This window comes from Motacilla alba, chromosome 2, assembly GCF_015832195.1.
Source record: "Motacilla alba alba isolate MOTALB_02 chromosome 2, Motacilla_alba_V1.0_pri, whole genome shotgun sequence".
Lineage (NCBI taxonomy): Eukaryota > Metazoa > Chordata > Aves > Passeriformes > Motacillidae > Motacilla > Motacilla alba.
Window position 1 is genome coordinate 138,216,770 of NC_052017.1, and position 19,475 is coordinate 138,236,244.

Genomic DNA, 19,475 nt, shown 5'->3' on the forward strand with positions numbered 1-19,475 from the left:
TGCAGCAGAGAAGCAGTGTCATAGGCACTGAGCTATGTCCTCTCCACCAGACGGGAACAGAAACTACTGGGAAAGCTTCACTTTGTTTATTTTTGCAGGAGGGATGTATTTGTCCTCCTTAAATCACAGCTGGAGACTTTATCTCAAAGCTGTGATATAGCCATTGCTGAGTAGTCCTCATTAATGAGGCTTGTGCTTAAAGGAACCTGTTAAAAAGTTCCAATATCAGATAAGAAAGAAAAGTGCCCTGGGAAGGACTTGTTTTTTTCCCAAATGAATTGGCAGTTTATATGAGCTTTGTTTGCTGAAGTCTCCCATTTGACCATCAAGGCTGTGTATTTTTGTTCAAGAACATGATAAGCAAAGTCTGATGTATGCGTTCAGTGCTTTTACAGAATGGGCAGTCTGTCTCCCCCTGATTTTCTGTTTTTTTGAGTACAGTTCTACTGGCAACAGAGCAATGAATACAAAGTCCCTTGTATAATTTTCCTGGCAGCAAGGAATAAATGATGTACTAATGCTTTGGCTCTTGAAGGATTATTAATTAACATGTATGAATAACTGAATTGTAGTTCAGTAGAAGGGGAAAATACCACGGCAGATGATTCAGTTAATGTGATCCAAATTATCTTGTCCCAAAATATTTATAAAAAGTTGGACCCTGATGAATTTTGTGTGTGTTTAACCAGATGAGAACCATGATCAGAGAGATCTAGGACTTCCAGCTTTTAGTAGGACCCACTCAGAGCAGTGGTCCAGACAGGAGGAATTGTTGAAGTGCAGAATCTAGTGCACATTTCAGATTCCTGTGCAGTGAGGGAGGGAGCGAGATAGCAAGCTGACCAGTCCTGTGTCAGTGTTTATAGTAACCAGGACAGGCCCTTTGAGTTGCACTTATGGCCAGGTTCTTACAGAAACCTAGAGGGGAACAGCTGAGAGCTGTACTTAACAGAAGGAGCAGCAGTAAAATCAGCCATGATTCTCATTTCCCTTGAAGAAGCTGCTGCTATTTTTCAGTTGGTTTTAATATATATTTTTAATAATACCACACAGTTGTTTTTTATATTTAAAACCTGAAGTGAAGGACTGATGCTCCAGCTTTTCCCTTCTCAGCAGAGAGAGGTGTTTACTGTCATACTCTCTGGATAGCAGTGCAAGGCACCCATGTATGCATAAAAGCCAGAGCACCTTTTCACAGATAAAAATATGAAGAAAGGGAACTTAATGCAGAAATTTATCAGCTATGGCAACTATGTCATGCTGCCTGTTTCCTGGTTAGCAAAACTTAAAGTAGGACTTTTAGTTAAAGTAGCAGGAATTCAAGTGTCATTATCATATGGTTTTAGATCAGCCACTAATATCTGCTGCATTGATTGCTGTTGGCTAAAGCAAATGTTATTTATATCAAGGAGAAAACCTATGGCAAATCAGACATGACTTTTAGAATTTCTTTCCAAGGAACATTTTTTTTTTAGCTTTTCTATTTGTTAGATCATCAGATATTTTACAAACAAAGCAAAACCAAACAAAAACCAGGACCCATAATGTTTCAATTGGAAAAGGCTAAAAAATCAAACCAGCCAAGAAATGGTAAGAAAACATTTCAGACCTAAGGGCAAACAGATGGCCTAAATTACTGGTAGTGCATGGATTTTTACTTAAAATAGAGGAACATGAACAGGACTAATAAGCTACAAATTAAAAAGGAACATTAACATGAGAGATTGTGGGTTCTAGAATTTAGGCTCTAGGAGGTATTTTCTCAGTAAATTTGCTGGGAGCTTGGGAGATTATTTGTTCTAAGTCTTCTTCAGACAACATTTGACTACAGGTTTGGACTTTATTCCTTTGCAGTCCTGAAAATTAAAGGACAAGATTGTACTTGAGTTTGTGAGTATGCATTGCATATCTAACCTAAGTAATTTTGTCCCTTTTCTCGGGGCCAATATTCTTATGGGGAAATGGAAATACTTGCTTTCTTCATAGTAGTGTGGCGCACCTTTATGTATAGAAACACCTTAGATCTCCATATGGGAGGCACCCCAGGATAAAAGTGTACACAAAAAACATTCATAAGTTGAATCCAGGTCACCTAACTTAGGCAAGTAACTAGTGGCTAAACTTTGGAATCTAATATGTATTAGGGAACAACATTTCCTGTACAATAAATGGAGAGAAGCCAGTTATTGAAGACTCCTTGGATGGAGGTCTTCCTTGCACATTTGCGTTAGAAAGAAGTATTTTGTTCTGAAAGTCTTCTGAGGCATTTTCTTTACTTCATGGACAACTTTGGCATGTAAGAATTACTTTTTAGGTTCTAAAATTATAACACAATTTCCAGGACCACTTGCAGGATGGTTCTACCTAGTGTTTTTACACTTACAAAGAGAACTGCTAAGTTTTTGAAAGTTTGTCCATGAGCTGGGTTAAACACAGCAGTGAAACGAAAAGCACAACCACCTGGAGTATTTTTTTTTTAAAACACTGAAGTGAAAACTTTTTATTTGAATATTCAAAGAGAAGCTTGAAAAATAGAGCAGGCTGTTTTATTTGATCATTGAACTCTTCATTTCATAGATGGCTGCTGCAATAAGCAACCTCTCCCTGTAATTGTGGTAGTGCACAGTCGCTGCTGTCTCAAGTTGGTTGGCTCATTTGAGATGGGAGTCAAAGTATGCTGCCTGTTTTAGCATTTAATCCCAACAGTTTAGAACAACCACAGTTTTATAAGCATATAATTCATCTCAGTTTCCTATGAAAGTTTTAAAGGTTTTCATGGTCATCCCAGTTTTCAAAGATTAACTTTACAGGTCACCAGAAGCTTATATGAACACCCCTTTGTACATTTCCTCTCCATATTTTTCACCTCCCAGATTAGATACTTTCGGCTGTGTGCATGTTGTACAGGTCAATACCATCCAGCTTCTCACTTAGCCCTCTATTTAGAGGTCTATGTTGGCCAGTCTGGCTTTCAGCAGTGACGCAGCTTTATTATAATAATAATGCATTTTCATTTATGGGCACCCACGCCTGAAGCATCTTAACAAAAACAACTAAAATCTAAATGGCAATAAACAAAGGAAAAAGAGAACTTGGAAGCCAAGAGCTTAAAATCCCTGCAAAACAAAACAGGAAAGGAAATGAGAAAGTCAGAAGCCTTGCCTAAAAAAGTGTTCTGGCATAAGCAAGAGACAGTGTGTTCCTGAGGCGAGGGAGGAGACCATCTCTTTTGACCTTCTAACAGAAAATGACCAACAACATCAGCTTGAATTACTGAGAAAGGGCACAGAGGTACAGGAGCTGCATTCCTCTTATCTCAGAACAGGGAACTTCATTGGAAAATGCACAATAATCTTGAAGTTATGTTGTCCAGCTTTGCTTCCCTGAAAAGATTCACTTCAAATCTCTCTTTCCCTCTAGGTTTTGTTTCTTTTGTTTGAAGATATAGCAACAGATCTCTCAAAAGGCTGTGATGGTCCTGCAGCATTTGAGCTTAAATTAGCTAATTTTGAGACTACTAAGATTACTAGAATACTGGAATTAGCTAATTTTGAATTGTACTATATATGCACACATATATAACTATACTACACATACATAGCTAGCTACACTGTATATACACTAACGACATCAGAACCCAAAGGATAAGTAGGTTTAAGAAAAACACAGAAGGTGTGTTAGCATAGCTTTTTTGTTTGGTCTCTTCAGCAGCGTTTTTTTTTAATCAATCTTATTATTTCTTTGCCTCAAGTGTCTGATCTGTGAAGTGAGAATACTTATCTGGTATGATGGAAAATACCATCAACATGGCAAATCTCCTCTTCTTCACTTAATTCTGTCTGTAGCAAATCCTAGCCTTTACTTGGAGCTCTGCCTTGTGGCACACTAAGCTCCTCTGATCTGCCAGGGTCCCCTCCAGCACCTTTCCTAAATCAATTCAAATTTTAACAAAGCCCTTGACTGGAGGTTTTGTCCCTGCTTCGGAGGAGCTAATGCCAATTTTAAAAAAATTCACTGAAACAACTTTAAAAAAATGAGGCTTTTGGGTTTTCAGCCTGTAATTACAGCATCAGTTCCCTTTTATGCTTCTAAATTACAGAGAAGCAAACTGCCCTGTGTTCTGATGTTTTATTTTTTTTAAATTACTCAGTGGCTTTGTGGGGAAAGAGTAGCTGAATATTTTTGGTGGTGTTATATAGGCGACGCCTTCCCCATTAGCTCTTAGGAAGTGATTCTTCCTCACTCCCTAAGGTTCACTTCATGAGGAATGGAAATTAATCCACTTAAACAGAAGTGGTAATAAAGAATGTCCCCTTTTCATGGTTTAGCCAGCTTGAAACAAACTCTTAAAAATGTGCACATCATTTTTAACAGAGGCTTTGCCTTAATGAGGATTAAGCAGGCTCTGTTCTTGCTTCAAAACATAATTTTCCAGGTAGCCTTGCAGCATGGTTGGCATGGGCCTTGGCGCAAAGAATGAAACGGCGCCTTCGTGCCAGACAGCCAGAAATGTCACCCCACCTACCCCTACTGGTTCACCCCAGCTTGGCACCCACATGGTCCTGCACATGGCCTTGCTCCAGCTGCATCACTCATGCAGATGCTGACAGCTTTGCTGGATCCAGCTGTAGCCTGAAGAAACACATTGAGATGTTTTTAGAGGTTATAGCGACTATTGATCCATCTTCAACAATGGTCAGCTATGTTTCAACTTTCCATGGAGGGCTTCCCTTTTGCTGTTATTTTTCCCCTGTCTCTCCAATTTTAGTGTGTCTGTCTTTCAAGTTTTCTCCTTTACACCAAGCATGTGGCTTTCAGCTGATTGCCATGACAGCCTGTCTCATAGTTTACACCAGCAGCTGTCCCCCAAAGTCATTGTATGATAACAGGAGGGCTGGGTTGGCAAGGACAGAGTAAAAAAAAATTGCAGCACCTTCACGTTTAATATTTAATCACTACATCCAGATAGTGCCCAAGCTAAGGAGTTGCACACTGCTGGTAGAGCACACAGCAGGTTCATCCATCCCACCAGTTCACCAGACTCTGTAGAATAGAATGGAATAGAAAAGAGTAAATAGAATAGAATAGAATAGAATAGATTTCAATACTATAGTGCAGTTGGAAGGGATCTACAAGAATCGTTTAGTCCAACTGCCTGAGCAATTCAGCACTGACCAAGTTAAAGCCTGTTATTAAGGACATTGTCAAAATGCTTCTTGAACACTCAGAGGCTTGGGGCATTGACCATCTCTCTAGGAAGCCTATTTCAGTAAACACCTCTCGGTAAAGAAGTACTTTCTAATATCCAGTCTAAACATCTCTTGGTGCAGATTTGAACTATTTCCACATTTTGTATCACTGGATACCAGGGAGAAAAGGTGATCACCTCCCTCTTCTCTTCCTTTCCTGAAGAAGGCACTCCTCTCCCAATTTAGTCTTGTGCTTGGCATTACTTCATCCTAAGTGCTGAGTCCAATACTTACCTTTTATCCCATTAACCATAGCTCAAAGCTCCAATGTATCTAGATCCCCCAGCAAGGTATCTTGTCTCTGAAGTGACTCAATAACACCTCCTACTTTGCTATCATTGGCAAAATTTCTAAAGGTGCACACAGCTGGGCTGACAGTGCATAGAGCTGGGCATTCAATCCACTCAAACATGCGTGTGCTGTCTGTCCATCTCATGGAACCACTGTTTTCTGCCATGCCTTTCCTAACTTTCAAAGCCAGTTTGTACAGGCCTTTGCAACCAGCAGGTCGTGTATGACATTGCTGAAATGCAGTCATGGGCCCATAGCCATGAAATTGTGCCTATTCATGATTTTTTTTCCAGCATGGGAAATGAGCAGCATAGACGTGTCAATTAGTGAGTTGTCTCAATTTACTGCTTGGTTCAAAGAAAACATTAAGCATTTCAGAGATTCTAATTTCTAAAGTATTTCTCCAATAACTCATGGATTTTTATTTATTTATGGATCAGTAACTGGTTTGATTCATTTCTGGTGTTTTTTGCTCAGGCTGGTCTGTTGTACCTGGATGATGGTCCAGCCAGACTATTGACTTTAATAAAGTCTAGAATTGTCTTTGGACCCCAGACTTGCCAGATGGTAAAAAAATGAACACTTTCCGCCACTTTTAGATTTTAATTTCCTTGGGTTATGGCAGACATTTGAATATACAAAAATTACTAAATCTCTGATTTACAGTCAGGCCTCCTTATTCTTTTAATATTATTTTTATTCTAAACTTACTTTTCTTTAGTTTATTGTACTCAGTTTACACATACTCTTAAGTCCTGCTTCGTCCCAGAATTAACTTATTTTTGTTTTGTGTCAGCCTCATGGAAACAAGGCTGGATGAAAACTAATCCAATGGCTGTTACGCACAAGTTAGGAAAATCTCACAGGCTGCGAAATTCCATTTTTTCTGGGATTATTAAAATTGTATTATAAATGTTATTGCACTGTGGTGAATCATATATTATTTGTAATGTGGTTTTGATTGCTTTTATATGACTAGATATGTGGTTGGGTTTCATGTATTTTGTCATTGCAGAGTGGAGCAATAAAATGAGAACAAAGTAATCATTCTCTATGGCATCTTTAACAAAATCTGATTTTTCCTTTGAGAACCTCCAGGAAAAATCACTATTCTCTGTCCATCTTGCTGCAGAAAAAAACAAGTCCACAACACCTTCAGGTCGTTATGGTCCATTGTTGCAACACTGGGATTAAATTTTGACAATTTTGTTCAGTCCCTTGTAAAACACAGGGAACAAGAGAACTTTCACAACCACTGTAGATACACACAACCCGTTGCCTCTGTAGATAGGGGCAACATTTGAATTTTGGCCTGCAAATTTGCAGATATGAGCTTTTCCACAAAGAGTCCAGTGCTTCCATAGACACTGCTCAGCAAAAAGGGATAATTTTGGCTGGCCAGCCCAAATGTCCATTCAGGCTGTGCCTGTGGTCACCCAGATCACATGTTCACACACCCAGGCACACCCTTGAGATGGCCCTGCTGGGACAGAGACCTGCTGGACTGGGGGACGACTGACATGAGCAAGGCCAAGCAGCAGCCCTGGTCTGTGGCAGCCCCACCCAGCAGGCTGCTCACTGAGCACCTGAGGCTATTGTGGATCAATTGAGAAACAAATGTTGAAAAGGCTTTTTGCTTCGGTGGTGTTTGAACAGTTATGCTCATGCTGGTTCCAGGAGAGTCTGCAGGGCTGAGCAGGGTCTGCAGTGGTGGTGCAGAGGGCATCCTTCTCTCTGGTGCAGGGAAAGAGACACCAGGAGTGAGGAGGCAGCTGGGAGATAAATATCATGGAAAGATAGAACTGGGAGGGAAACTTGTGTTAGTTCACCTGATTCACCACTATTACCACAAACTCAGATTAGTTTATTCAGATTGTGGATCCTAAGGATTTGGTTATCAACTAATGTGTGAGAGGGAGAAGTGAAAGATGTGGGGGTGGTGAGATGTGAGGAGCTTGAGGACTGACACTGCAGGGACATCCCTGGCTTTACAGGGAGGAAGACACAATGGTGTGTGAGTGGGAGAAGTGAATGGAAATGTGTGGGAGAGGGCAAAAGGCCTTTTGTAATCTAGCCAAGGCATCAGAAATACAGAGTACCCTCAGGCTGCTTGGGAAATCCAAAGGGCTTGGACACCAGTAAATGGTTGTTCCCAGTTCTTGTTGTGTCCCCAGCATGGGGACAGTCAGGGCCAGTTGGTACTTTCCCAGCTGAGGCTGGGACATGGCTTAGAGGCCACCGCTGCCAGAGACCATGTCTGTATGGGGCCAGGACATGCTCCAAACACCCCATGTGGGACAAGGGGGTCGTACTTCAGGACATACAATGGCATTTAGCCATGTTTGGGGGATGCAGCTTCAAGGAATATCATTCAGTCTTGCAAAATGATTCTTACTAATAGGTGAGTTTGATGTGTCAGTAAGAAAACCAGTGTTAATCTCCATTATATTTCTGAAATACCATTTAAATTGATCAAGTTTGAATTAGAGTTTCATTGCTGATGGGAGCCACAGAGTGGAAGAAATTGTGGTCTGGTGCCAGAATCAACTCTTGATTCCAGTGTGATCCAAGTGTTCCCAGAGAGATGCACTTTCTGTATCATTTCAAAGAGAAGATTTGGGCATTATATGAGATCGAGAGATAAATATATGCTTTCTTCCTGGCGGAAAGGAGATTTGTTTCGCAGAATGGCCCAAACCATGACTTTACTGTCAGACCTCCATGCAAGAGTGACTGGCATAGTCTGTATAGACTGTGCTCACCACTTTTGACTATCAAGAGGACAAAGAAGTATGCTGATAGCTTGATTTTTCCAGGTGCACAGGAGTCACAGAGCTGTCAGCATCTCGGAAAATGGTTTTATGGGTTTCCTTCTTGCCATAGCAGTTGTGTTCTTTCAAAGAGCCAAAGTAGATGGGATCACCAGAAGTGGCAAAGGGAGAACAAGACAAATGAAAGCAAGAAATTGCAAAAGACTCCAAGCCATTTTTTTAATCTTCTTGGAAAATAAATTTTGATGCCTACCTTTGGCCTAATGATAGGATGCAGGACCCACTTGCTTCTCCAAGCATTCAGGTGTAGATATTTTAATGAGATGATGGAGATGAAAATATGGTGCAAGTCAACATATTGTGTAACCCTTCATGTCAAAGGAAAATTTTGTGATTATAAGTAGATGGTTTATCATTTGCTTTTGAGGGAGATTTAATAGACTTCTGGTTTGCAATTGGAATAAATGACTCTGCAACAAGCTTGGGTCTATTTGCAGGCCTGTGGTGCTTTGACAACAGTAGCCATTACCTTACTGGGAGCTGAGTCCAACAGTAAAAACATGAAAGACAGCATCATGGCCTCTAGATGGTTTGGTTGTTGGAAGCGCTGACTGGATTTTATCTTGTAAGGAGATGAGGAACATGCAGACACAAACAGCTCAGACTGAGATGGGCACAATAAATGAGGCCATGTTACATTTCTTGAGGGCATCTCAATAAAAACAAAATGAACATCACTATTAATTGGTAACTATACTTTTAAGTTCAATTAAGTTTAAGCCAGTTTTTTGTGACAGAGTTTAAAGATTTCCTAAGTAAAAAGATGATGTTAGTAACATCAAAGCTGACATAAAAGCTTTGTTATCACAAATGCATCTTTTGGCCTCAGCATATGCTGTTTACAAAGTCTTGCCTTCTTAGGCAGGAATAATTTCAACAGTAATCTGTTTTGTTGCTCGTTTGGGGTCTGTTCTTGGATAAAAGAGACAAGATCCCAAAGTGGTAGTGTATGGTGAGCACCATCAAGGAATATTGGGGAAGGTTATTCAGCTACATAGAGACATTATTTTGCATGCTAGTTCATGGAGGTCAGTTAATCCAGAATTATAGGGCATATTGACATTTTTTCAATGTTCTTTACTGAAATTGATAATTCAACACCTTGGAGCTCTAGGAAATACACACAAAATGTGTCATATTTGAGTGAGGTCTGGATTTTGTATTCAGTCCATGGACTTGAAGATTGTTCTTCCCCATTGTCAGTGCCTTCACACCACATTATTGTCTTTCTTTGGGTAACACTCTCTCAGTCTCTCTATTTTGCTTTATACCAGCAGTGGTATCTCTCCGGAGCTGGGAATTTACTTCAGATCTCTCACACCCTGAGTATGTGCCTTTACAAACAGTTATGGAAATTAAACAGCCTGTTTTCACTGGAAATTCCAGGGAGACACTGCAAAATTCTTCCCAAGAAAGCTGGCATGCAAGCACTCACTCAAATGGGTTGCTTTTGACAAATACACACTTTCTAAAAAAAATGGAAAATTCCATGCTGTTCCTGTACTTGCAGAGATGCTGATGTAAGTGCACTTTGCCTGAATGCAGTAGTGCCTAGCACCCCAAGAAAATGAGAAGAAAAAAAACCCAACCCAACCTCAAAAATCAAGAGAAAAGTTAAATGTGAACTCATAATTCATAACATGCCAAGAGCATTGTGGTCAGCCAGCAAGACAAGGTGACAAGTTGCACTTCTGTCTAAGCTTCATGCTCACTTCTGATGAACAAAACAACATGTAGTGTTGGTTTGTTCCTACCTTTATTTGTCTGGAGTCCCTTTGCAACTGGTAATCAGATCCTTAGATCCTGCTGCATCAGACAGGCCAACAGATCTTCCTCCTCTCTATTTTTGTTTTCAAAATTTTGAAATGTCTCAAATTTTCTTTGTTATGCTTCCTTGTCCCACTCACCAAAGGCTACCTGCCACTCACATTGGGGAACATGCATGCACTGACACCCAGAAACAAATTTTATGTCAAAAGAACATACTGAGAAAGAACTTTAATGGACATTCATAGCCCTTCCTATGCTGAGCCCCTCTGTACATGGCTTTCTTCTGTCCATTTTGCTCCTCTCTTGCCTGACTCTGCTCTAATCTGCAAATTATCATCATGGGCTATGCAAAGCACTACACCAAAGAGCAAATAATCACAGGACTGTTTAAATTGGAAACAAATAAGAATGGACAGTCAGGTAAAAGACACCTTATTCACCTTATTGGCTTTCTTGCAAGAACAAGGAACAAGGAGATACTTAGTCATTTTTAAAGCACTGCAGTGTAAATCGTACTAAAGGGAAATGATCTTATATTATGCAGAAGCACTAATGCACAACCACAGGATTTAAGTAAAGCCAAGGTCAATTGGAATAATGAGGGGAATTCAACATTTGTATAAGACTGTAAAATTATGTCTGATGGGAATCTGTTGGGTGTTTTGGTTTTGTTTTGAAGAAATGTTAAACCAGCATGTTTTTAAAAACCATCTGGGAATGTTACTGCACACAACTCATAAAGAGTGCTGATGAGAAATGGAGGACAGGCCAGCACACAGAGGGGAAGAGGGAAGTGATATAACTCTTCTAATATCTAAACCTGTAGACAGAATAGTAGAGAGTTCCAGACTCCTGGTCTGCCTGTGCTGAGCAAAAAATAGCACAAGCAGTGTGGACATTCAGCACTGTCTCACAGCCATTGTAGAGTGCCTCAGTCCAGTCAAGGTCACACTTGCTACAGCTGGTTAAGTGGAACAAATCTCTACCACAAGACTGGAGAGCTTGAGATTCAGGGTCGGGCAAATGGATTTATCATATCTTACTAAATAGAAATTGCAACAAAAGCTCCACTGCATTGCTTTCTGTAGCATCTTGCAAAGCTGTTTCACTTGAATTCTGAAACCATCCTAATTCTTGTATTTCATTTGTTCTCCATGTAAACAGATTGGCAAGTCTGAGCTGTCTAATGAGGTAGAATCCCTTCATCTTAAATCTCTGGAAGCTTCTACTGTCTGGAAAAAAAGGCTTTTGTGAGAAATAATTTAATTCTTAATTAATTTTTATCACTACTTTATCTTAATCAGAAAAAGAAAACATGAAAGAAGTATAAAGACATTTACTTAAGCTTGTTTTATGTAAGTAAATGAGGGATTTTCTTGTAAATTGTGTTCACTAAAACTGAAAGTTTAATAGCAAAATCAAGATAAACAATAGTGCAATTCTGGATATACCTAGTGTCTATTTCTGAATGTTGAGCTGAACATATTAGATCAGCATTAGAATTTCAGCATTTGAACTGAAGAATTAGGGACTGTAAAATTTAGCAATCACTCCAGCAAAGCTGAAATGTCACATTAGTAAAGAAATGAAGCGCTTTAAAAAAGCCAGGTTGTATTTATCCATCTGCTTTAAAGCAACTTTCGCGCAGGTGTTAAGAAAGTGGACAGTGCCTTTGGAATAACAATCCTTGTGAGTACTGGGTGTGTAACAGGAAGGCTTTTTTTTGGCTCTTTTTTTTTTTTTTAATGTTCAATGGAGAAAATAGAAAGATTTGTCCACCCTGGTGCTAAAAATACAGAATAATTATCATCTGAGGCAGGTGCACTTCTGACCTAAGCATACATGCACACCATGTATTTTCAGGTCCTCTTTGTTAGAATAAATAGATGAATTTTTCCTCAAGTAGAGACTTTAAAAGCAGATACAAGTGGCTTTCCTGGGGAGGGAAAACAGTCCCAGAGAGGCAGAGGAAAATGAAGTCTAGATGCGTTTGACACCTTGTTACACTGTTGCTTCCCCGGTGACTGTGAAGCATGTGCCACAACCCCTCTGGAGATGATGCCAGGTGACTTGGACCGTGGTGACATAGGCCTACGCCATGTATGGCCTCTGCTCCTTCTGGCCAAGTCCAACATAGCACAAAGATACACTGTGGCATTCACAGAATCACAGGATGGTTGGGGACAGAAAGAGTCTCTGGAGGTCAACTGGTATAACCCCCCTGTTCAAACAGGACCGCCTAGAGCCCGTCATCCTGGACTGCATCCAGAAATGTTTCAAATACTTCCAAGGATGGAGACTCCACAACCTCCCTGGGTAATCTCTTCCAGAGTTCAGTCATGCCTACAGTAAAAAAAAAGTTTTGTTTGTATTTTTTTTCCTTCTTTTTTCATGCTCATAGGACAACATGGATAAAACCCCTGACGTTCATAAGGGATCTCCTGTTTTTCTGTTTGTGCCCGTTGCCCATTGGGACATTCTGTCTAGAGTCATGTAATAAATGAGTATATGTAAAGTCAATGCATATTCAGCCTGCATATTTTTGGTGAAAGAAGGTGAAATTTTTTGCTTTCTTCCTTCTGCTTGGATTCTGGTTCACTTTGTCAGTGTGTTTCACTTCTACTTTCCTCCTTTCCTTCTCAGGGTGCATTTGTGGTCTTCACCTCTAAGCGTGCAGGTCACCAACAGCCCCCTCTAGAACAGCTCTTTTATGACCAAGAGGGTATCTAACACACATGAGATGTTCCTTGTGAGAGCTACAACACAGCACCGTATTACAAACTGCTTCTTTAATTATACTGACTCCTATTTTATCCTTGCTCCTTCACTATTGTCTACTCTTCTTGCAGTCCTAGTCTCCTTCGCTTCCCCCAGACCTCTTTTTCTTTTCCGCCATTTTGTAATAGAAGATTATTTAGCCATGGAACTGCTGTTCAGCATGGACAATTGGATGAACTGCCTGCAGAAGACACATTTCAGACTGCTTCTCCATGTCCATGAAGCCAGTAAGGCTTCAGACTGGAAACACAGGTATTTTTCTTTCTGCCTCACTGAGGAGTGCATGGCTGGGAGAAAAAAGATGGGAGAGTGTTTGGTGTACTTGGTCATAAACACCGGGGCAGAGCTGAAAGCCTGGACCCTAATCACAGGTGTGCTGGAGTTAAAAGAGGGTCAGATCCAGGATATAGGTCTGGGTTCAAATATCTTCAGTGTGTCAGCTCTTCTGAAACATTTCATCACTACATCATTCCTCATCATCTATTCCAGGGCCACAGGAAGAAGGACAAGTTACACTCTGTGAGTGTAAAGGCCTTTTTTGATTCAGAACATTGTGAATGCACATAGGCTGCTAAAGCAGAAACATCAGCAGTTAGTAAAAAATGAAGGACCTTTCTTCCAGAAAGGGCTAAATAACTGATTTCCTTCGTGCATGGTCTTTCCAGAATTATTCATTTGTGTAATAAAAACCAGCTACGCTTCTGAGAAAGAAACAGTCTTACACAATGGCAAAGAAAGGGCACTTTCACTGTTTGTTGAACATTAATTTTGCCTGAAATAAAAAGTAATGGATAACCCAGGCTAAAAAAAAGCCATGTAAGAATCCCTGTATTTGAGCTGCTTTGAAGGTAATCAACACCCAGTTTTTGCTCTCACTTGGTAAGAAAAGCTCCTTTAATACCTTCTGCCAACTCTCTTAAAAGTTTGGCTTCTCTTCTGAAGAGATTCAGGAGTGCAGGCAAAAGCCTTCTTACTTTGCAACTTTGGGCCCTATTTGTTTTGGATATGATCGTTAGTGGGTTTGATTCACTAATCTTACTTTTTTAAGAGGCTGTACAAGGTATCCCACAAAGAACAGCCTGCCATACAGAGAAAAACAGGGATGCACCAGGGATGGGGGGACCTACACAAACCGAACCTACCATAATGTAACAAAATCGGGGCTTTAAAAAAAAATAATTATCTAAGTCAAAGGTAAATGAGTTCACTTTATTCCTCACAGTCCTCTCAGGCAGAATATGAAGGCAACTGACAGAAGAGACTTGCTACAGTCAGAAACCTAGGGATACCTTCAGTTCCCATTTTCTTTAGTCTTTCTTCATTGTAGGCAGTTTTAGGCCAGTACTTTTAGTCCTTTTTGTGAAGAGCAACTAAATAGTTCTGTCTGTGTCCCACAAATTGTATGTGACAGTGCCTGCTAAAGGAAACCTGTGCTGCATCCATTTAAATTAAGAAAATATATCCACAATATATTTACGCTGTGTAAGATCACACTTTGGTTTTGGTCCCCCTGCCTTCTAAGCAAACAGATCTAACCACTTGTTGTATAACCATAAACACACAGAATTTACATACAATTTAATTATTTCTGAAGGTTTAAATAGTTTTCCCCCTAATTTTAAAGGTAAATACAACTTTAGTGTGAATGGAAACCACTCCACTTACTGCAGTTGAGTGGAGTTGACATCCATGTTACACATCAGCTCATCTGTTTTATACTTAGAAAATAAAAATAGGATTATGAAAATAATTGATTTTTTTCTCTTTTGTTTTAATTTAAAATGCTTTAAGGCAAACATACTACATTTGCTTTTGTTTGACCTGGTGGGGGGGAGACAGAATTACCCATTTAACTTCAAATAAATAAGTCTTTTCAGAAGGAAAAGCTTAGTTTAACCTCTTGCTTTGAATTTAAAAGTGCTTTCAAATTTTCCTGTGTGAATGATCTAAACTCTTTGACTTGCAGCTGGGGTTCCCTCAACCCCTGGTGGCAAAGGAAGGGGAAATTTCACATCAGATAAAATCTTTGAACCCCTCTGGGCTCTGCCCACCCGTGGTTGCAGCCGGCTCTGTGAGTGAGGTGGCTCTGTGCCCGTGGGAAGGAATAGAGCAGAGTGCCAGACAGATGCACTTAGTGATCATCCAAGCCAAAACTCCCTCTCTGGCCATATTCAAATAAACCTTGGTGCCAAATCTTTCTGTGCACAAAGCCATTGGACTGAGCAGAGAAATGTTCACTGCAATTGACAGAGGCAATATGAAATACTTTGCTTCTCCACTTGTAGCATATTGATATTTAATCAAGCATTTAAAAGAAAACCAAACTGTTGATTCAGGCTGAGCTGGTGAAGTGACCCACGGACTTAAGATGCGATTACTTTTTTTATCTCTTCTTGCCATCAACCAGCAGCAAGCAGGCACTAACCCTTTCCTTGAGCTTCCTGCTGCTTCCAGAAGCAAGTAAGCTACGGTAACAGGAGTTTCCAGAGGCTGCTTCTTAGTGGTTACTCCTGATATGTCCTCTAGCTGGAAATGCATCTCCAGGAATTAGACAGTTCATTCATTATTCTTTCATATTACCCGGGGCCCCTTTCTACTGGTGGAGCTCTAGCAGCAAGAAGACAAAGTTGAACTGGGGTAAGCTGCAGAGCCTGGTCATTCACTTATGCTGTCAGTAAATGAAAACTACAAATCAAGGTATACTGCTGTGCAACATCAGTCTGAGCAAGACCAGGCATCCAGTGAAATTTCTGTTCACAAGAAAAGAGGAAAAGAAGAACAGCGTTCACAGAAAATTTGCAGAGACCAGACTGAAACCAGACACATTAGCACAACCCAGAAAGTTTTGGGATAATCAGGTGTCTGTCTCTGTGGACTCAAAATTCCCCTCTGGCACAACCAGCCAATGTTTGCTTGGGAGGCAGAAGTGAAAAGCCAGTGGATCTGAAATCTGAGCTTCCACAAGAATTTCTCTGGTCGGTCTCAGCGTTGCCTTCGGGGGATGAGAAGGCTGGGAGGCAGGATGTCTGCTGCTGGGCTGGCTCCCAGCGCCTGTGGTTATTGCTCGGGTAATCCCGCATGGTATAGCTGAGCTAAAACTAAATTGTATCCATTTCTTCTCAGCCCATCTTTCCAGAAGCAAGGAGATTTTCTTACTCTGAATAAACACCGAAATAGTATTTTTTCCTTATAATTCTTTGTCTGAACACTGTAGCTGAAAATATTTCCTTTTGTAGCAATGACTATCTATGCTGGCAATAACTGCACTGGCAGTGCTGCAGACTGGCTCTTTTTACTTGCCTGTGGAAATTTAATTTTTCAGTAGGTCCTTCCTCTAAAACATTTACAAATCCCACAGTAAGCAAGTCTTGGACATGTGAAAAATTCCAGGCATAAACCTTAAATCATAATTTGAAAAGAAATATAAAAAGTAAGACATATTTTCATGCCTGACGTGGGCCTGAAGATTGTGTTTTACTTTAGAGAATAAACTGTGCACCCAAAGCCATGACAAATCATACATAAATAAAACCATACCATAATTCAGATGCCAGAATTCAGAAAGGGCAGTTCTAAAATGTTCATTTAAAGAAGGGTTTTCTCATCCATTTTAGGTTTTACTCAGAGAATGGAGTACTACAGGGTGTTCAGAGTCTGGTGGAGAGAAAGAAGAGGAATTTTTTTTTCATGGATTGGAATAAAAGCAGAGTTAGATGTCCTGCAATTTAAAATTCAACACTGAATTTGTATTCCCTAGGCACAACACAGTAAACCTGAATAAAACAAATTCATGCAGATCAGCTAAGGCCATGTATGACAAATGAGTCTAACCTCACTCTTCTTACAATATGACTTCATTCATAAGAAACGTAAAACTGTCTTTTCCTCATTCTTGCTCTCTCATTTCTATTGCTTTCTTCTTGCCTGAATAACGCCACTGTCCTAACTCTTCATATCAGAGCTCAGTATTGAACCAGTGAGTCAGCATCCTTTCCCACAAGATTCAGTACTTGGGATTTTTCAGGGAAACACTGCCAGCTTGTTATGTCTCAATGGAAAATTTTTGGAAAACACCTTACATTTGGAACATCGAAAACAACCGTTGAGCATTATGTAGATGAGGGCCAAGGACCCATTATCTTCCCAAAGGATACCTTACCAAGAAGGTAGTAAATTGCCCAGGAGGTGGGGAAATTACTCCAAGCCCTCCTCCAGTGTTGGCAAGCGGCTCCCTTCAGGCATCTCAGGATTGAACATTAACTTAGTCTAGAGAGAGTGAAAAGTATCTCCAGGGCTGAATTTCAAAGTCAGCATTCTCCTACAGAAAGAGAACAGAAATGGCTATTTAAGAACTTTAGTTTCTTTATTCTTATTATTGTAATTATTTTGATTTCATGTATAAATAGCCAGCTCTGGAAATATACATTTATTTCTACAGTTAAACTTTCTCTGGGAATGGTATCTCTGGGGCATGAGAGCAAACCCAGGAAACTGCTGATTAAAAATATACTGTACTGAAAGGGCTTGTAGGTATTTTAACCTTAAGCAAGGCTAACCAGGCAACAGGGCTGATGCTTTTTTTGTTTGGATCAGACTTATTGTTGCTTCAGCAAAACTGGAGCATGTGTCTTACAATACCTGCACTGTGGGAGCAATGATGATTCTTCACAGGGCTGTATTTTCCTAGCATAAAGGTTTTCCTAGTCATTACCCTACGTATAATCCAGGCTTTTTGTTTGTTAGAGTCCTTTTACTTTGTATTCTGTGGGTGTTTGAGTTTGTCCTATACCCTTCAGGATTACACTGTGGGATGTTGCAATAACCACCCTCTTATCATCATGTGAGAGGGAGCAGGGACATTTCTGTGGGAATAGGTGCCATTTCTGCACTTCCAAAGCAGTTTGTAAATACAGCATAGCACAGAGCAATAGCAAAGTGCTCTGCCATCCTGATCACTGCTGATGGAGCCTTTGCAGTAACAAAATATTTTTTGTAGGGTTGGTTATTTAGAGTGCAGTGGTTCTGTGGTTAATTGCTGCTCCTTGCAGCCTCAGTATGTACCTTGAAGATTTTCTGCATAGTGACATGAGGATGACAGCATGGCTGAATGGGAGAGGGCTAAAACACAATGTAAGAACAGAGCCTTTCTCTCTGCCAAAGCAGGGGAAAGAATTGCATCAACAAACTGAGCAGCATGAAAGCAGAAAGAGCTGTAATAGGGCTATTGTGTGATTAGAATGGTTTTAAGGGAGCGAGGAAGATGGGACAGTCAGACCTGTGTGTTTCACCCAGTACTGTTCCTTTTGAAATTAATTTCTTTGTGCATGTAGAAATACTCTGCAATTAGTTAAACTGAAGAGAACACTAAATTAACAATAGTTAACTCAGAGTTTGAATTCATAGAGCTGTAAAAGGGGTTTTAATACTTCCCTGGTTGTGGCTCCTAGACATCACTTTTTGTTTGAGCAGACACATTTTTTCTATGCCTGTTTAATGCAAATGCAGTTCCTGCCTGCCCATTTTACTATGACTGTTTAATATGCACTCAGCCTCTGGTGTGGCCCCATTCCAGGATGGAGGCTGGAGGCTGGTGTGTCCTGCCCTGTCTTCAGGCTGTCAGGGCCCCTTCCCAGCAGTGGTGGGTAGGATCTCCTGAGGCTGGGGATGAAGAAGTTCACTCCTGGTGCCACCTGCCTTCTGTGTGTACTGTTGGACAAGGAGAGGTGGAGTGGCAGGAAAGTGAAGCAATTATCTGCACCCAAAGGAATCACTCAGCTGGATTGCACCCCAAGGGAGAGCCGTGCTGTAAGATCATGATTCACTAAGACAGTGATGGGGTGGGGAGGCAGGGACTCAATTTCAGCACACAGACCTTTGCAGCAGCTTCTTTGGTGTGACTGAACTCCCTTGTGCTGCGTTTAAATTGTCAAGTCCATAGAGGGTACAGAGAGAGCCTGGGAGCATCAGTGGGTCACCAGTTCTACAGCTGGGTATTGAACTGTTTTGATGCTGCCATTGCTTGCCTGTGAGCATCCTCTGTCCACACAACATCACCCAAATACTGTTATGGGGTCTTTGTCAATAACTGCCAAAGAGATCTCTTATTTTCTGAGTACTTAGCTTTTGTGATAGTTTCAAGAGACAAAGTCTAGTATTGAGGCACAAAGTGCAAAATTTTTCTGCATCATTCCTCTGTCTTCTTGAGGTTTCAACATGTCTGTCATCTCAGACTTTCAAAAACACTTCTCAATTACAGTAACTACCCGTTCCTTGTATCCCTGTGTTGGGTCCCAACCCACGTGGCGTCAAACCAAGCTGCTTCTCTCTAGCTCCAGAGATGGGAATAGCCCAGTTTCCCCATGACTCCACCAGCCTGCCAGCCACTCTCAGTTTGTTTTGCTGCAATCCAAAAAACACACCCTACTTTGAACATTGACACATCTCCCAAGTGTGGACACCCTTCCCAAAAATGTGAGCCTATGTTAGTCTTCCCTAACTGCGGCCAGGAGAAAGAGGCTTCTGCAAACCTGCTGGTGTTTAAGCACCTTGGTCTTTG